Source organism: Rhipicephalus microplus, chromosome X, assembly GCF_043290135.1.
Source record: "Rhipicephalus microplus isolate Deutch F79 chromosome X, USDA_Rmic, whole genome shotgun sequence".
Taxonomy (NCBI): Eukaryota; Metazoa; Arthropoda; class Arachnida; order Ixodida; family Ixodidae; genus Rhipicephalus; species Rhipicephalus microplus.
The window spans coordinates 325,094,184-325,112,434 of record NC_134710.1 but is presented as its reverse complement, the minus strand read 5'-3'; the positions used below and the strand labels follow the sequence as shown (position 1 = coordinate 325,112,434).

At 42.5% G+C, this 18,251-nt stretch overlaps 11 non-coding genes across 11 annotated transcripts; all 11 read right to left on the bottom strand.

Moving 5' to 3' along the window:
* Positions 1-3,041: 3,041 nt before the first annotated feature.
* TRNAP-UGG (transfer RNA proline (anticodon UGG)) lies at positions 3,042-3,113 on the bottom strand. Its single transcript has one exon. It is a non-coding gene; the product is annotated as a tRNA-Pro (tRNA).
* Positions 3,114-4,458: 1,345 nt separating this feature from the next.
* On the bottom strand, positions 4,459-4,530 carry TRNAL-AAG (transfer RNA leucine (anticodon AAG)). The gene has a single exon. It is a non-coding gene; the product is annotated as a tRNA-Leu (tRNA).
* A 5,704-nt stretch (positions 4,531-10,234) lies between these two features.
* TRNAP-AGG (transfer RNA proline (anticodon AGG)) lies at positions 10,235-10,306 on the bottom strand. Its single transcript has one exon. It is a non-coding gene; the product is annotated as a tRNA-Pro (tRNA).
* A 776-nt stretch (positions 10,307-11,082) lies between these two features.
* TRNAA-UGC (transfer RNA alanine (anticodon UGC)) lies at positions 11,083-11,154 on the bottom strand. The gene has a single exon. It is a non-coding gene; the product is annotated as a tRNA-Ala (tRNA).
* A 207-nt stretch (positions 11,155-11,361) lies between these two features.
* Positions 11,362-11,433, bottom strand: TRNAP-AGG (transfer RNA proline (anticodon AGG)). The gene has a single exon. It is a non-coding gene; the product is annotated as a tRNA-Pro (tRNA).
* A 1,117-nt stretch (positions 11,434-12,550) lies between these two features.
* On the bottom strand, positions 12,551-12,622 carry TRNAP-AGG (transfer RNA proline (anticodon AGG)). The gene has a single exon. It is a non-coding gene; the product is annotated as a tRNA-Pro (tRNA).
* Positions 12,623-13,393: 771 nt separating this feature from the next.
* On the bottom strand, positions 13,394-13,465 carry TRNAQ-UUG (transfer RNA glutamine (anticodon UUG)). Its single transcript has one exon. It is a non-coding gene; the product is annotated as a tRNA-Gln (tRNA).
* Positions 13,466-13,674: 209 nt separating this feature from the next.
* TRNAP-AGG (transfer RNA proline (anticodon UGG)) lies at positions 13,675-13,746 on the bottom strand. The gene has a single exon. It is a non-coding gene; the product is annotated as a tRNA-Pro (tRNA).
* Positions 13,747-14,861: 1,115 nt separating this feature from the next.
* Positions 14,862-14,934, bottom strand: TRNAP-AGG (transfer RNA proline (anticodon AGG)). The gene has a single exon. It is a non-coding gene; the product is annotated as a tRNA-Pro (tRNA).
* A 1,400-nt stretch (positions 14,935-16,334) lies between these two features.
* On the bottom strand, positions 16,335-16,406 carry TRNAP-AGG (transfer RNA proline (anticodon AGG)). The gene has a single exon. It is a non-coding gene; the product is annotated as a tRNA-Pro (tRNA).
* An 836-nt stretch (positions 16,407-17,242) lies between these two features.
* TRNAP-UGG (transfer RNA proline (anticodon UGG)) lies at positions 17,243-17,314 on the bottom strand. The gene has a single exon. It is a non-coding gene; the product is annotated as a tRNA-Pro (tRNA).
* Positions 17,315-18,251: the final 937 nt, after the last annotated feature.

Sequence of the window (18,251 nt, the reverse complement as noted above, 5' to 3'; positions counted from 1 at the left end):
AGACTTTTGTCTCCTGTGTGTATGAATTGATCCCTGACAAAAACTTCTGCCAGCTTTCTCTTCTGGCCTGCCGACGCGTTCTCCTTCCTTGAGACTTTATTTTCTTGAAGGTGTCAAGATTTTCCGCTGTTGGCGAGTTGCGCAGCAATCTCCATGCCCTGTTCTGTTCCTTTCGCGCATTACGACACTCCGTGTTCCACCATGGGACGTGTCGTTTGCCGGGCATTCCAGATGTTTGCGGTATGCACCTGGCTGCTGCGTCAGTTAGAAAAGCTGTGAAGTACTTCACAGCTTCATCTATGTTTAACCTACATATGTCTGTCCAACTGAAACGTGTAGTGTTGTGGAACTGTTCCCAGTCTGCTTTGTTTATCAGCCATTTGGGAACATGTAGAGGACATTCATATGTTGTTTGTGAACTCAACACTACAGGAAAATGGTCACTTCCATATAGATTATTTATGATTTTTCATTTAAGTAGGGGTAGGAGTGAAGGTGATACGATGCTGAGGTCTATAGACGAGTAAGTTTTGTTGGCAACATTATAGTATGTTGGCTCTTTCCTATTCAACAAACAGGCACCGGAAGAGAAGAGAAATTGTTCAATGAGACGACCTCGTGCATCACAGCGAGAATCGCCCCAGAGTCCACTATGTGCATTTAGGTCGCCAAGAAGCAAATAGGGTTCAGGCAGTTCGTCTATTAAAGACTGAATTCACGTCTTTTAAGACGGTGGTGGGGAGTTACACACAAAGAGCAGATGGTGACGAGTTTGTTTAAAAGTACCACTCGAACAGCCACTGCCTCAAGGGATGTCTGGAGTGGTAAATGTGTACACGCTACTCCTTGGTTAATAATAATGGCTACGCCACCGGATGACGCAACAGCATCATCTCGGTCCTTTCGGTATATGACGTAAGCACGTAAAAAATTTGTATTGGAGGATTTTAGGTGTGTTTCCTGTACACACAGCACTTGAGGTGAGTGTTTCTATAAAAGCTCTTGGACGTCGTCGAGGTTCCTAAGCAGTCCTCTGACGTTCCAATGTATAATTTGTGTTTCCATATTGGAAGTAAAGTAGTGCTGTGTGTACGTTAAGGGAGTGACTTGTTTAAGCTGAAAGGTCAAGCTCAAATAACAGGGCTATTATCAGGCCCTGTTATGAGCTTTTTAGTTCCCTTGGCGCGCTCCAAAGAGCCGCGCCGTTCTTTTGGCACAAGGGGTGCCGCCGTATCCATTGCCTCCTCGGAGGCACTGGATGCCCGCTCATGTGAGCTGGTTTTTCGAAGCTTGGGCCTCGCCTGGCGAGGTGAGGCCTTGAGACCCGAGGACCCTGGAGTCTCTGGTCTATGTTCAATAGTAGGCGGAGTAGACTCAACTACTGCCGCCTTGGGGGCAGGCGCCACAGCCAGTGGCTCGCTCTGCGCAGGCCGAAGGAGTGGCGAAGGCTGGTGCGACACTGCCCCCTGGCGCGCCGCATCAGCATATGTGGGGCCATAAAATGGCGAGACTCTTTTTCTTGCTTCTTTAAATGTAATGTTTTCTTTTATCTTTAAAGTGATGATCTCTTTTTCTTTTTTCCAGAAAGAACAGGATCGTGAGTACGCAGCATGATTACCGCCACAGTTCACACAGTGTGCAGGTGCTTCGCAGTTGTCGGACGCATGGCCCACGACTCCCCACAGAGCACAAGTTTTCCGGCCACGACAGCTTTGCGAGCCGTGGCCATATCTCTGACATTGGAAGCAACGGCGGGGGTTGGGAATATATGGTCTCACGGATGTCTTTGTGTACCCAGTCTGAATAGTTTCCGGCAAATCGCTCGAAGCAAAGGTCAGTACTAAGTGTTTGGTTGAGATGTCCTTTTGATCTCTTCTGATCTTAATACGCTGTACGTTTGTCACGTTCTGGCTCTTCCATCCTTCCAGAAGTTCAGCTTCGGTCAGATCAAGCAAATCTACGTCCGATACGACCCCGCGAGATGAGTTCATGGACCTGTGTGGCGTAATACTGATTGGTGTGTCTCCAAACGTTGTGAGGGTGTTCAGCTTATCGAATTGGTCTTTGTCACGTATCTCAAGAAGTAGATCTCCGCTGGCCATTTTGGTAACCTTGTACTCAGCACCGAGAGTTTCAGTTAAGCATCTAGCCACTATGAAGGGGGATACAGTTCTGGCTTGCTTGTTAGTTTTTTCACAGTGTATAACGTGGAAACGAGGAAACATTTGTCTTGGCCGGATGAAAAAATTGATGTCTTCGGTGCGTACCCGTTTTGAGGAGGCACGATCACTAAGTAAAGAAAATGCTTTCTGCATGCTAATTGTATGTTGTTCAGCAGCGTTGGCGGCCACCCACCACAGAGCCCAACAAGGGGACGCTGCAAGTTTGCGGATGCAAAAAGCTTGCAGACGTCAGCCGTACAACCCTGCTATAACCCAATGCGCATAGGCCAAGGTAGGCTATTTGCACAGGGTTAACCCTTGCCGCCGAGAAAATTGGAAGTAAGCAGAAGAGATAAGTAGACAGGAAAGCTAAAAAACTAAGAGAGACGAAGATGTAGGGAGAGAGAGATAGGAAAAGGCGACTGCCGATTTCCCCTGGGTGGGTCAGCCCAAGGGTGCCGTCTACGTGAAGCCGGGGCAAAAGGGTTGTGTTGCCTCTGCCGGGGGGCCTTAAAGTTCCAATCACCCAGCGTCGGCTCAACCCCCAGGATTCCCTTTTCCCCGGACACGGCAAAGCCACGCACGGCTAGGCGTGGGAGGGAGTAGAAACTCTCCCGTTAGCTCGGGTCCGTGGTGTCGCTACACACCAAACGCCTACTTGCGCAGGCGCCCCTGCGGGGAACACTAATGAAAAAAAACAATATTTTAGCTAGAAGTAAATTACCCATACAAAACTTCAAAACCGCCACCCTCACCGATAAAAGATGCTCGGGAAACGAGCAATAGCGCAAAAGAAAAATGTGGATAGCGATGCCAAGCTACCTTGAAGCTTCAAACGCCCCATTTTATTGAAAAAAATTATAAAATTAAAAATAAATTGGGCTCGTCCGGGATTTGAACCCGGGACCTCTCGCACCCAAAGCGAGAATCATACCCCTAGACCAACGAGCCAACACACGCAATTAAACATTAATGAGGAGAACAATATTTTAGCTAAAAGTGAATATCCCTACTAAATTACAAATCTGCGATCCTCACCAGTAAAAGACACTTGGGAAACCAGGAATTCCGCAAAAAGAAAATGTGGATGGTGACGCCAACCTAGCTTCATGCTCCAAACGCCCTACTTTAAAAAAACTTATAAAACTGAAAAAATGTTGGGATCGTCCGGGATTTGAACCCGGAACCTCTCGCACCCTAAGCGAGAATTATACCCCTAGACCAACGAGCCAACACGTGCGAAGTCACACTAATGAGGAAAACAGTAATTTTGTTAGAAGTTGTTTACCCCTAAAAAATTTCAAAACTGTCACAGTCACCGAGAAAAGACGCCCGGGAAAAAGGGAATCACGCAAAAAGAGAATGTGGATGGCAACGCCAACCTATCTTGTCCCTCCAAACGCTCTACATTTGAAAAAAACATTAAAAACTGAAAAACACAACAGGCTTCTCCGGAATATGAACCCGGGACCTCTCGCACCCTTAGCAAGTATCATACCCTCAGACCAACAGCCAACACTTGCAAAGTAACACTATTGAGGAAAACACTGTTTTTCCATGAAGTAAATTAGCCCTAAAATATTTCAAAACCGACATCTCCACCGAAAAAAGACGCTCGGAAAAACAAGAATCGCGCAAAAGGAAAATGCGAATGGCAACGCCAACCTAACTTCATGCTCCAAACCCACTATTTTTAAAAAATTAAAAAAAAACTGAAAAAGACATCGAGCTCGTCCGGGATTGCAACCCGGGACCTCTCACACTCTAAGCGATAATGATACTCCTAGACCAACGAGCCAACACATGCAAATAAACACTAATGAAAAAAACAATCATTTACCTAGAAGTAAATTACCCATATAAAACTTCAAAACCGCCACCCTCACCGGTAAAAGATGCTCGGGAAACGAGCAATCGCGAAAAAAAAATGTGGATAGCGATTCCAAGCTACCTTGAAGCTTCAAACGCCCTATTTTATTGAAAAAAAATTTATAAAATTAAAATTAAATTGGGATCGTCGGGGATTTGAACCCGGGACCTCTAACACCCAAAGCGAGAATCATACCCCTAGACCAACGAGCCAACACACGCAAATAAACAATAATGAGGAGAACAATAGTTTAGCTAGAAGTGAACTACCACTACTAAATTTCAAATCTGCCACCGTCACTAGTAAAAGACACTTGTGAAACGAGGATTCACGCAAAAAGAAAATGCGGATGGCGACGCCAACCTAGCTTCACGCTCCAAACGTCCTACTTTTTTTTTTAAAAATTACAAAACTGAAGAAAAACTTGGGCTCGTCCGGGATTTGGACCCGGGACCTCTCGCACCTTAAGCGAGAATCATACCCCTAGACCAACGAGCCAACTTTTTTTTTCTTTATTGAATGACATTATCATCAGCAAAGTAAACAGAACCAACGAGCCAACACATGCGAAGTAACACTAGTGAAGAAAACAATGTATTTGTTAGAAGTTAATTACCCCTCAAAAATTTCAAAACTGCCACAGTCACCGAGAAAAGACGCTCGGGAAAAAGGGAATCGCGCAAAAGGAAAATATGGATGGCAACACCAACCTATCTTCTCGCTCCAAACGCTCTTATTTGAAAAAAAACTATAAAAACTTAAAAACACAACAGGCTCCTCCTGAATATGAACCCGGGACCTCTCGCACCCTTAGCAAGTATCATACCCTTAGACCAACAGCCAACACATGCAAATTCACAATAATGAGGAAAACAGTATTTTTCTAACAAGTAAATTAGCCCTAAGTTATTTCAAAACCGACATCTCCACCGGAAAAAGACGCTCGGAAAAAAAAGAATCGCGCAAAAGAAAAATGCGAATGGCAACGCCAACCTAACTTCATGCTCCAAACCCACTATTTTTAAAAAAGTAAAAAAACTGAAAATACATCAGGCGCGTCCGGGATTGACACCCCGGCACCTCTCACACCCTAAGCGATAATCCTACCTCTACACCAACGAGCCAACACTTGCAAATAAACACTAATAAAAAAACAATATTTTAGCTAGAAGTAAATTACCCATAAAAAACTACAAAACCACCACCCTCACCGGTAAAAGCTGCTCGGGAAGCGAGGAATCGCGCAAAAGGAAAATATGGATGGCGATGCCAAGCTACGTTGATGCTTCAAACGCCATACTTCATTGAAAAAAAATATAAAATTGAAAAATAAATCGGGCTCGTCCGGGATTTGAACCTGCGACCTCTCGCACACAAAGCGAGAATCATACCCCTAGATCAACGAGTCAACACACGCAATTAAACATTATTGAGGAGAACAATATTTTAGCTAAAAGTGAATTACCCCTACTAAATTTCAAATCTGCCCCCCTCACCAGTAAAAGACACTTGGAAAACGAGGAATCGCGCAAAAAGGAAATGTGGATGGTGACGCCAACCTAGCTTCATGCTCCAAGTGCCCTACTTTTGAAAAGATTATAAAAACTACAAAAGCTTGGGCTCGTCCGGGATTTGAACCCGGGACCTCTCGCACCCTTGGCGAGTATCATACCCTTAGACCAACAGCCAACAAATGCAAATTAACACTAATGAGGAAAACACTGTTTTTCCATGAAGTAAAATAGCCTTAAAATATTTCAAAACCGACATCTCTACCGGGAAAAGACGCTCGGAAAAAGAAGAATCGCGCTAAAGGAAAATGCGAATGGCAACGCCAACCTAACTTCATGCTCCAAACCCACTATTTTTAAAAAAGTAAAAAAACTGAAAATACATCAGGCGCGTCCGGGATTGACACCCCGGCACCTCTCACACCCTAAGCGATAATCCTACCTCTAGACCAACAAGCCAACACTTGCAAATAAACACTAATAAAAAACAATATTTTAGCTAGAAGTAAATTACCCATACAAAACTACAAAACCACCACCCTCACCGGTAAAAGCTGATCGGGAAGCGAGGAATCGCGCAAAAGGAAAATATGGATGGCGATGCCAAGCTACGTTGATGCTTCAAACGCCATACTTCATTGAAAAAAATATAAAATTGAAAAATAAATCGGGCTCGTCCGGGATTTGAACCTGGGACCTCTCGCACCCAAAGCGAGAATCATACCCCTAGATCAACGAGTCAACACACGCAATTAAACATTATTGAGGAGAACAATATTTTAGCTAAAAGTGAATTATCTCTACTAAATTTCAAATCTGCCCCCCTCACCAGTAAAAGACACTTGGAAAACGAGGAATCGCGCAAAAAGGAAATGTGGATGGTGACACCAACCTAGCTTCATGCTCCAAGTGCCCTACTTTTGAAAAGATTATAAAAACTACAAAAGCTTGGGCTCGTCCGGGATTTGAACCCGGGACCTCTCGCACCCTTGGCGAGTATCATACCCTTAGACCAACAGCCAACAAATGCAAATTAACACTAATGAGGAAAACACTGTTTTTCTATGAAGTAAATTAGCCTTAAAATATTTCAAAACCGACATCTCCACCGGGAAAAGACGCTCGGAAAAAGAAGAATCGCGCTAAAGGAAAATGCAAATGGCAACGCAAACCTAACTTCATGCTAAAAAACCACTACACTTTAAAAAATTAAAAAAACTGAAAAAGACATCGGGCTCGTCCGGGATTGCAACCCGGGACCTCTCACACCCTAAGCGATAATCATACCCCTAGACCAACGAGCCAACACATGCAAATAAACACTAATGAAAAAAACAATATTTTAGCTAGAAGTAAATTACATATACAAAACTTCAAAACCGCCACCCTCACTGGTAAAAGATGCTCGGGAAACGAGCAATCGCGCAAAAGGAAAATGTGGATGGCGATGCCAAGCTACCTTCGTGCTTCAAACGCCCTACCTTATTGAAAAAAAATATACAATTGAAAAAGTAGTCAGGCTCGTCCGGGCTTAAAACCCGGGACCTCACGTACCCAAAGCGAGAATAATACCCCTAGACCAACGAGCCAAAACACGCAAATAAACATTATAGAGGACAACAATAATTTAGCTAAAAGTGAATTACCCCTACTAAATTTCAAATCTGCCATCCTCACCATTGAAAGACACTTGGGAAACCAGAAATCGCGCAAAAAGAAAATGTGGATGGTGACGCCAACCTAGCTTCATGCTCCAAACGCCCTACTTTTAAAAAAGTTTATAAAACTGAAAAAACCTTGGGCTCGTCCGGGATTTGAACCCAGGTCCTCTCGCACGCTAAGCAAGAATCATACTCCTAGACCAACGAGCCAACACATGCGAAGCAACACTAATGAGGAAAACTGTAATTTTGTTAGAAGTTGTTTACCCCTAAAATATTTCAAAACTGCCACAGTCATCGAGAAAAGACGCTCGAGAAAAAGAGAATCGCGCAAAAGGAAAATGTGGATGGCAACGCCAACCTATCTTCTCGCTCCAAACGCTCTACATTTGAAAAAAAACATTAAAAACTGAAAAACACAACAGGCTCCTCCTGAAAATGAACCCGAGACCTCTCGCACCCTTAGCGAGTATCATAGCCTTAGACCAACAGCCAACACATGCAAAATAACAATAATGAGGAAAACACTGTTTTTCCAAGAAGAAAATTAGCCCTAAAATATTTTAAAACCGACATCTCCACCGAGAAAATACGTTCAGAAAAAGAAGAATCACGCAAAAGGAAAATGCGAATGGCAACGCCAACCTAACTTCTTGCTCCAAACCCACTTTTTTAAAAAATATAAAAAAACTGAAAAAGACATCGCGCACGTCCGGGATATCAATCCGGGACCTCTCACACCCTAAGCGTTAATCATACCCCTAGACCAACGAGCCAACACATGCAAATAAACACTAATGAGGAAAACAATAGTTTAGCTAGAAGTAAATTAACCATATAAAACTTCAGAACCGCCACCCTCAACGGTAAAAGATGCTCGGGAAACGAGCAATCGCGCAAAAGAAAAATGTGGATAGCGATGCCAAGCTACCTTGAAGCTTCAAACGCCCTATTTTATTGAAAAAAAATATATAAAATAAAACTAAATCGGCCTCGTCCGGGATGTGAGCCCAGGACCTCTCGCACCCAAAGCGAAAATCACACCCCTACACCAACGAGCCAACACACGCAAATAAACAATAATGAGTAGAACAATGTTTTAGCTAGAAGTGAATTACCCCTTCTAAATTTCAAATCTGCCACCGTCACCAGTAAAAGACACTTGGGAAACGAGGATTCGCGTAAACAGAAAATGCGGATGGCGACGCCAACCTAGCTTCATGCTCCAAACGTCCTACTTTTTTTTTAAAAAAAGTTACAAAACTGAAGAAAAGCTTGGGCTCGTCCGGGATTTGGACCCGGGACCTCTCACCTTAAGCGAGAATCATACCCCTAAATTACCAAGCATACTTTTTTTTTCTTTAATGAATGACATTATCACCAGTAAAGTACACAGAACCAACGAGCCAATACATGTGAAGTAACACTAATGAAGAAAACAATGTTTTTGTTAGAAGGTAATTACCCCTCAAAAATTTCAAAACTGCCACAGTCACCGAGAAAAGACGCTCGGGAAAAAGGGAATCGCGGAAAGAAAAATGTGGATGGCATAACCAACCTATCTTCTCGCACAAAACGCTCTACATTTGAAAAAAAACATTAAAAACTGAAAAACACAACAGGCTCCTCCGGAATATGAACCCGGGACCTCTCACACCCTTAGCGAGTATCATACCCTTAGGCCAACAGCCAACACATGCAAATTAACACTAATGAGGAAATTACTGTTTTTCCAAGAAGTAAATTAGCCCCAAAATTTAGAAGAGTGAAACTTTGGGCTAGTTGGTATTGCATGATGAAGAACGTACAGCGCGAACACAAGACGGGAATACTAAAGAGGGGACACAGACAAGCGCTGACTAGCAACTGAATTTTTATTAACACAGAAGCGGAAAATATATACGGAAAAAACAACAGAAACAAGAAAACTGAAAAAATTACAGCATGACAAAGATTCTTCCATGTTATTGTTACACGCGCTCTTCTAGAAAAGATAATTCTTTGGCCGATAACCCGATGGAAGCCATGCTGATGCATAGCGACCCTTCTTTTGCGATATGAGCGGCTTCAATGATTTCACGAGTACGCATGTCCTGATGTCTGCCGATGATTGTTGTTTCTTCAAACAGGGGTGTGCAACCACAGGAACTGCAATGAATGGCCAAAAAACCTTCTTTGGCGTTGCGCACATTATTTTTGTGCTCTCGGAGGCGGTCATTTAGACACCTTCCAGTTTGGCCTATATAACAACACCCGCATGAAAGTGGAATGCGATAAATGACATTATCCAAGAAGTTTTTCCAAGAAGTAAATTAGCCCTAAATTATTTCAAAACCGACATCTCGACCGGGAAAAGACGCTCGGAAAAAGAAGAATCGCGCAAAAGGAAAATGCGAATGGCAACGCCAACCTAACTTCATGCTCCAAACCCACTATTTTTAAAAAATTAAAAAAACTGAGAAAGACATCGGGCTCGTCCGGGATTGCAACCCGGGACCTCTTACACCCTAAGCGATAATCATACCCCTAGACCAATGAGCCAACACATGCAAATAAACACTAATGAGGAAAACAATATTTTAGCTAGAAGTAAATTACCCATACAAAACTTCAAAACCGCCACCCTCACCGGTAAAAGATGCTCGGGAAACGAGCCCTCACCCAAAAGGAAAATGTGGATGGCGATGCCAAGCTACCTTCATGCTTCAAACGCCCTACTTTATTGAAAAAAATAGAAAAAAAGAAATCGGGCTCGTCCGAGATATCAACCTGGGACCTCTCGCACCCAAAGTGAGAATCATACCCCTAGACCAACGAGCCAACACACGCAATTAAACATTAATGAGGAGAACAATATTTTAGCTAAAAGTGAATTATCCCTACTAAATTTCAAATCTGCCACCCTCACCAGTAAAAGACACTTGGGAAACCAGGAATTGCGCAAAAAGAAAATGTGGATGGTGACGCCAACCTACCTTCATGCTCCAAATGCCCTACTTTTAAAAAAAATTATAAAACTGAAACAATCTTGGGCTCGTCCGGGATTCGAACCCTGGACCGCTCGCACCCTAAGCGAGAATCATACCGCTAGACCAACGAGCCCACACATGCGAAGTAACACTAAGGAGGAAAACAGTAATTTTGTTACAAGTTAATTACCCCTAAAAAATTTCAAAACTGCCACAGTCACCGAGAGAAGACGCTCGAGAAAAAAGGAATCGTGCAAAGGAAAAATGTGGATGGCAACACCAACCTATCTTGTCCCTCTAAACGCTATACATTTGAAAAAAACATTAAAACTGAAAAACACATCAGGCTCCTCCAAAATATGAACCCGGGACCTTTCGCACCTTCAGCGAGTATCATACCCTTAGACCAACAGCCAACACATGCAAATTATCACTAATTAGGAAAACACTGTTTTTCCAAGAAGTAAATCAGTCCTAAAATATTTCAAAACCGACATCTCCACCGGAAAAAGACGCTCGGAAAAAGAAGAATTGCGCAAAAGGAAAATGCGAATGGCAACGCCAACCTAACTTCGTGGTCCAAACCAACTATTTTCAAAAAATTAAAAAAACTGAAAAAGACATCGGGCTCGTCCGGGATTGCAACCCGGGACCTCTCACACACTAAGCGATAATGATACCCCAAGACCAACTAGCCAACACATGCAAATAAACACTAATGAAAAAAACAATATTTTAGCTAGAAGTAAATTACTCATATAAAACTTCAGAACCGCCACCCTCAACGGTAAAAGATGCTCGGGAAACGAGCAATCGCGCAAAAGAAAAATGTGGATAGCGATGCCAAGCTACCTTGAAGCTTCAAACGCCCTAATTTATAGAAAAAAAGTATAAAATTAAAACTAAATCGGGCTCGTCCGGGATTTGAACCCTGGACATCTCGCACGCAAAGCGAAAATCATACCCCTAGACCAACGAGCCAACACACGCAATTAAACAATAATGAGGAGAACAATATTTTAGCTAAAAGTGAATTATCCCTACTAAATTTCAAATCTGCCACCGTCACCAGTAAAAGACACTTGGGAAACGAGGAATCGCGCAAAAAAATGCGGATGGTGACGCCAACCTAGCTTCATGCTCCAAACGTCCTACTTTTAAAAAAATTACAAAACTGAAGAAAAATTTGGGCTCGTCCGGGTTTTGGACCCGGGACCTCTCGCACCCTAAGCGAGAATCATACCCCTAGACCAACGAGCCAACATTTTTTTTTAATGAATGACATTATCATCAGTAAAGTACACAGAACCAACAAGACAACACATGCGAAGTAACACTAATGAGGAAAACAGTAATTTTGTTAGAAGTTGTTTAACCCTAAAAAATTTCAAAACTGCCACAGTCATCGAGAAAAGACGCTCGGGAAAAAGGGAATCGCGCAAAAGCAAAATGTGGATTGCAACGCCAACCTATCTTCTCACTCCAAACGCTCTACATTTAAAAAAACATTAAAAACTGAAAATCACAACAGGCTCCTCCTGAATATGAACCCGGGACCTCTCGCACCCTTAGCGAGTATCATACCCTTAGACCAACAGCCAACACATGCAAATTAACACTAAGGAGGAAAACACTGTTTTTCCAAGAAGTAAACTGGCCCTTAAATATTTCAAAACCGACGTCTCCAACGAGAAAATACGCTCGGAAAAAGAAGAATCGCGCAAAAGGAAAATGCGAATGGCAACGCCAACCTAACTTCATGCTCCAAACCCACTACTTTTTAAAAAATTAAAAAAACTGAAAAAGACATCGGGCTCGTCCGGGATTGCAACCCGGGACCTCTCACACCCTAAGCGATAATCATACCCCTAGACCAACGAGCCAACACTTGCAAATAAACACTAATGAAAAAAAACAATATTTTAGCTAGAAATAAATTACCCATACACAACTTCAAAACCGCCACCCTCACCGGTAAAAGATGCTCGGGAAACGAGCAATCGCGCAAAAGAAAAATGTGGATCGCGATGCCAAGCTACCTTGAAGCTTCAAACGCCCTATTTTATTAAAAAAAATATAAAATTAAAAATAATTCAGGCTCGTCCAGGATTTGAACCCGGGACCTCTCGCACCCAAAGCGAGAATCATAGCCCTAGACCAACAAGCCAACAAGCGCAAATAAACATTAATGAGAAGAACAATATTTCAGCTAAAAGTGAATTACCCCTACTAAATTTCAAATCTGCCACCCTCACCAGTAAAAGAAACTTGGCAAACCAGGAATCGCGCAAAAAGAAAATGTGGATGGTGACGCCAACCTAGCTTTAAGCTCCAAATGCCTTACTTTTTAAAAAAAATATAAAACTGAAACAATCTTGGGCTCGTCCGGGACTTGAACCCGGGACCTCTCGCACCCTAAGTGAGAATCATACCCCTAGACCAACGAGCCAACTCATGCGAGATAACACTAATGAGGAAAACAGTAATGTTGTTACAAGTTATTTACCCTTAAAAAATTTCAAAACTGCCACAGTCACCGAGAGAAGACGCTCAGGAAAAGGGGAATCGCGCAAAAAAAATTATGGATGGCAACGCCAACCTATCTTGTCTCTCCAAACGCTCTACATTTGAAAAAAAACATTAAAAACTTAAAAGCACAAGAGGCTCCTCCGAAATATGAACCCGGGACCTCTCGCACCCTTAGCGAGCATCACACCCTTAGACCAACAGCCAACACATGCAAATTAACACTAATGAGGAAAACACTGTTTTTCCAAGAAGTAAATTAGCCCTAAAATATTTCAAAACCGACATCTCCACCGGGAAAAGACGCTCGGAAAAAGAAGAATCGCGCACAAGGAAAATGCGAGTGGCAACACCAACCTAACTTCATGCTCCAAACCAACTACTTTATAAAAAATTAAAAAAAACTGAAAAAGACATTGGGCTCGTCCGGGATTGCAACCCGGGACCTCTCACACCCTAAGCGATAACGATACTCCTAGACCAACGAGCCAACACATGCAAATAAACACTAATGAGGAAAAGAATAGTTTAGCTAGAAGTAAATTACCCATACAAAACTACAAAACCACCACCCTCACCGGTAAAAGATGCTCGGGAAACGAGCAATCGCGCAAAAAGAAAAAGTGGATGGCGATGCCAAGCTACCTTCATGCTTCAAACACCCTACTTTATTGAAAAAAATGTAAAAAAAATCGGGCTCGTCCGGGATTTGAACCCGGGACCTCTGGCACCAAAAGCGAGAATCATACCCCTAGACCAACAAGCCAACACACGCAAATAAACATTATTGAGAAGAACAATATTTTAGCTAAAAGTGAATTATCCCTACTAAATTTCAAATCTGCCACCCTCACCAGTAAAAGACACTTGGGAAACCAGGAATTGCGCAAAAAGGAAATGTGGATGGTGACGCCAACCTAGCTTCTTGCTCCAAACGCCCTACTTTTAAAAAAATTATAAAACTGAAAAAATCTTGGGCTCGTCCGGGAATTTAACCCGGGACCTCTCGCACCCTGAGCGAGAATCATACCCCTAGACCAACGAGCCAACATTTTTTTCTTTAATGAATGACATTATCATCAGTAAAGTACACAGAACCAACAAGCCAACACATGCGAAGTAACACTAATGAGGAAAACAGTTTTTGTTAGAAGATGTTTACCCCTAAAAAAATCCAAAATTGCCACAGTCACCGAGAAAAGACGCTCGGGAAAAAGGGAATCGCGCAAAAGGAAAGTGTGGAAGGCAACGCCAACTGATCTTATCCCTTCAAACGCTCTACATTTGAAAAAAACATAAAAAACTGAAAAACACAACAGGCTCCTCCGGAATATGAACCCGGGACCTCACGCACCCTTAGCGAGTATCATACCCTTAGACCAACAGCCAACACATCCAAATTAACACTAATGAGGAAAACACTGTTTTTCCAAGAAGTAAATTAGCCCCAAAATATTTCAGAACCGACATCTCCACCGAGAAAAGACGCTCGGAAAAAGAAGAATCGCGCAAAAGCAAAATGCGAATGGCAACGCCAACCTAACTTTATGCTCCAAACCCACTACTTTTTAAAAAAATAAAAAACCTGAAAAAGACATTGGGCTCGTCCGGGATTGCAACCCGGGACCTCTCACACCCTAAGCGTTAATCATACCTTAGACCAACGAGCTAACACATGCAAATAAAAACTAATGAGGAAAACAATAGTTTAGCTAGAAGTAAATTACCCATACAAAACTTCCGATTCGCCACCCTCACCAGTAAAAGATGCTCGGGAAGCGAGGAATTACGCAAAAGAAAAATATGGATGGCGATGCCAAGCTACCCTCATGCTTCAAACGCCCTACTTCATTGAAAAAAATATAAAATTGAAAAATCAATCGGGATCGTCCGGGATTTGAACCCGGGACCTCTCGCACCCAAAGCGAGAATCATAGCCCTAGACCAACGAGCCAACACACTCAATTAAACATTAATGAGGAGAACAATATTTTAGCTAAAAGTGAATTGCCCCTACTAAATTTCAAATCTGCCACCCTCACCAGTAAAAGACACTTAAAAAACGAGGAATCGCGCAAAAAGAAAATGTGAATGGTGACGCCAACATAGCTTCATGCTCCAAACGCCCTACTTTTAAAAAGATTATAAAAACTAAAAAAGCTTGGTCTCGTCCGGGATTTGCACCCGGGACCTCTCGCACCCTAAGCGAGAATCATACCCCTAGACCAACGAGCCAACACATGCGAAGTAACACTAAAGAGGAAAACAGTAATTTTGTTAGAAGTTTTTACCCCTAAAAAATTTCAAAACTGCCACAGTCACCGAGAAAACACGCTCGGGAAAAAGGGAATCGCGCAAAAGGAAAAGGTGGATGGCAACGCCAACCTATCTTGTCGCTCAAAACGCTCTACAATTGAAAAAAAAACATTACAAACTGAAAAACACAACAGGCTCCTCCGGAATAGGGACCCGGGACCTCTCGCACCCTTAGCGAGTATCATACCCCTAGACCAAGGAGCCAACATTTTTTTTCTTTAATGAATGACATTATCATTAGTAAAGTACACAGAACCAACAAGCCAATACATGCGAAGTAACACTAATGAAGAAAACAATGTTTTTGTTAGAAGTTATTTACCCCTCAAAAATTTCAAAACTGCCACAGTCACCGAGAAAAGACACTCGGGAAAAAGGTAATCGCGCAAAAGGAAAATGTGGATGGCAACGCCAACCTATCTTCTCGCTCCAAACGCTCTACATTTGAAAAAAAACAATAAAAACTGAAAAACACAACAGGCTCCTCCTGAATATGAACAAGGGACCTCTCGCACCCTTAGCGAGTATCATACCCTTAGACCAACAGCACACACATGCAAATTAACACTAATGAGGAAAACACTGTTTCTTCAAGAAGTAAATTGGCCCTTAAATACTTCAAAACCGACGTCTCCAACGAGAAAATACGCTCGGAAAAAGAAGAATCGCGCAAAAGGAAAATGCGAATGGCAACACCAACCTAACTTCATGCTTAAAACCCACTGCATTTTAAAAAATTAAAAAAACTGAGAAAGACATCGGGCTCGTCCGGGATATCAACCCGGGACCTCTTACACCCTAAGCGATAATCATACCCCATGACCAACGAGCCAACACAAGCAAATAAACACTAATGAAAAACAATATTTTAGCTAGAAGTAAATTACCCATACAAAACATCGAAACCGCCACCCTCACCGGTAAAAGATGCTCGGGAAACGAGCAATCGCGCAAAAGGAAAATGTGGATGGCGATGCCAAGCTACCTTCAGGCTTCAAACGCCCTACTTTATTGAAAAAAAAATATAAAAAAAGAAACCGCGCTCGTCCGGGATTTGAACCCGGGACCTCTCGCACCCAGAGGGAGAATCATACCCCTAGACCAGCGAGCCAACACACGCAATTAATAATAATGAGGAGAACAATATTTTAGCTAAAAGTGAATTACCCCTACTAAATTTCAAATCTGCCACCGTCACCAGTAAAAGACACTTGGGAAACGAGGAATCGCGCAAAAAAATGCGGATGGTGACACCAACCTAGCTTCATGCTCCAAACGTCCTACTTTTTAAAAAAAATTACAAAACTGAAGAAAAATTTGGGCTCGTCCGGGATTTGGACCCAGGACCTCTCGCATCCTAAGCGAGAATCATACCCCTAGACCAACGAGCCAACATTTTTTTTCTTTAATGAATGACATTATCATCAGTAAAGTACACAGAACCAACAAGCCAACACATGCGAAGTAACACTAATGAAGAAAACAATGTTTTTTAGAAGTTATTTACCCCTCAAAAATTTCAAAAGTGCCACAGTCACCGAGAAAAGACGCTCGGGAAAAAGGGAATCGCGCAAAAGGAAAATGTGGATGGCAACGCCAACCTATCTTCTCGCTCCAAACGCTCTACATTTGAAAAAAAAACAATAAAAACTGAAAAACACAACAGGCTCCTCCTGAATATGAACCCGGAACCTCTCGCACCCTTAGCGAGTATCATACCCTTAGACCAACAGCGAACACATGAAAATTAACACTAATGAGGAAAACACTGTTTTTCTAAGAAGTAAATTGGCCCTTAAATATTTCAAAACCGACGTCTCTAACGAGAAAATACGCTCGGAAAAAGAAGTATCGCGCAAAAGGAAAATGCGAATGGCAACGCTAACCTAACTTCATGCTCCAAACCCACTACATTTTAAAAAATTAAAAAAACTGAGAAAGACATCGGGCTCATCCGGGATTGCAACCCGGGACCTCTCACACCCTAAGCGATAATCATACCCCTAGACCAACGAGCCAACACATGCAAATAAACACTAATGAGGAAAACATTATTTTAGCTTGAAGTAAATTACCCATACAAAACTTCAAAACCGCCACCCTCACCGGTAAAAGATGCTCGGGAAACGAGCAATCGCGCAAAAGGAAAATGTGTATGGCGATGCCAAGCTACCTTCATGCTTCAAATGCCTTACTTTTTAAAAAAAAAAATAAAAAAAAACAAATCGGGCTCGTCCGGGATTTGAACCCGGGACCTCTCGCACCCAAAGCGAGAATCATAACCCTAGACCAACGAGCTTTTTTTTTCTTTATTTCCGGTAAACTTCACAAACGGGTTACTAAGATATATTACAATTCACTACATACAATACAAAAAAAACTTAAAACATAACTATAACACATCGCATCCTAGAATTCCTTCATGGTTAGTAGGGCTTCTACCCTTTCTACCCACAAAGGTACACATTCGTCTGTTCTTACTACCTCTAGTAATCTTGAGTTGCTTTCCTTAAAATACTCTCTTGCTGGTCTTCTGTCTGGGTCACAATGAAATCCAGCCATTCTAGAGCGCCATATACTGTGCAAGGCAGTCATCCTGATAAAATCGAAAGGTAATCCATCCTCGTTCTCTATTGCCAAATACCTGATACCATGAGGGTCTAACGGAAACTCTTTTTTGATTGTCCTTTGTAATACGTCCCAAAAATAAACTCCTTCCCAACAGTGCAGGAAAACATGGTCGATAGTTTCCGGTTTCTTACAGATTAGACAGTGAGATCCCCAAGGCATATAAAACCCACGCTCCTCTAGGAAGGTTCTTACAGGAAGTGTTCCCGTGTGTAATTTGAAAAAGAACACTTTCGCACTTGGAGCTGCTGGCATTTTTTTACTCGTTTAAGTACGTTCTGACCCTTGCGTGCTGTATATAGCACTCTGTACAGTGGGACGGGGAGCATCGTGTCACATAAATCTTTGTACAGTTTTTTCTTTCCAACAGACCACAGGTAGTCAGTTGAAAAGCGAACACACAAAAACTGCACGCTGGCCACTACTTCTTTCATGTATCCTTGCACAGCCCCTGGGGTAACATGGGTGCTCACAACAAACTCGGGCAACAGTCTACTTAGCCTTGTTTGACACACTGTTAGTATGAAAGGATCTCTTGTCTCACGAAAAAAGAAAAACCTATTTACTAACTGCTTGATAAACAGATGTCCTAGCCCAAGGCCTCCACA